General features: G+C 46.6%; 1 protein-coding gene across 1 annotated transcript in view; it reads right to left on the bottom strand.

The window, feature by feature from the left end:
* The window catches only part of LOC122191396 (solute carrier family 22 member 13-like), a 9,811-nt gene that overhangs the window by 6,613 nt on the left and 2,485 nt on the right, over positions 1–713 (bottom strand). The gene's annotated exons all lie outside the window — the stretch shown is intronic.

Below are 713 nucleotides of genomic sequence, written 5' to 3'. Positions count from 1 at the left end.
GAGTGACTCAGACATGGCTGCTCTCTTATGTGCTAATGCAGACATGACTTCTTGAGGCTTTTTCATAATGTCACCAGATAGGGCTGACTAATAACCTGGGAAAGCTTCAGTGTCCTCTTGTAAACTCTGTCACCCTTAGGTGACACTTTTCATAGAAAGAGATTGTTCCTTTGACTGTCTTCATCTCACAAGGCGATGTGGGACTGAATGGGTCATAGAATCATCGCATAGAAAGGCTTGTTTTGGGATGGACCTTAAACACCATCTATTTCCAACCCCCTGCCATGGGTTGGCAACCCTCCACCAGGTCGGGCTGCCCAGGGCCCTGTTTGACCTGGCCTTGTGCACCTCCAGGGATGGGGCACCCACAGCTCTCTTCCCTCTGTTGTTTAAAACCATTTTCCCTTGTCCTATCACTATCAGACCATGCAAGGAGTCAGCCTCCTCCTCATTATAAGCTCCTTTTCAGAACTGGAAGGTTGCAATGAGGTCTCCTAGATCTTCTCCCAGCTCCCTCAAACTTTGTCCCAAGGCACTTGCCCATCCCAATTTCAGCATCTAATGAATCATGCAGCTCTCAGGGACATCTCCCTTTTCCTTGGATTCATACTCATGTCTCTCTGCATAAGCAATGACATTAAGTTTTGCAGCAGATGCAGTCATTAAGCAATTTTATTCCATCAATAGATCTGACAGAGCCGGTGTATATTTCA

The sequence above is a fragment of the Lagopus leucura genome, unplaced genomic scaffold, assembly GCF_019238085.1.
Source record: "Lagopus leucura isolate 7727_CA_CO unplaced genomic scaffold, USGS_WTPT01 196-0_obj-0_obj, whole genome shotgun sequence".
NCBI lineage: Eukaryota > Metazoa > Chordata > Aves > Galliformes > Phasianidae > Lagopus > Lagopus leucura.
Note: the sequence above shows the minus strand (reverse complement) of the source record. Positions and strands in the feature narration are given on the sequence as shown.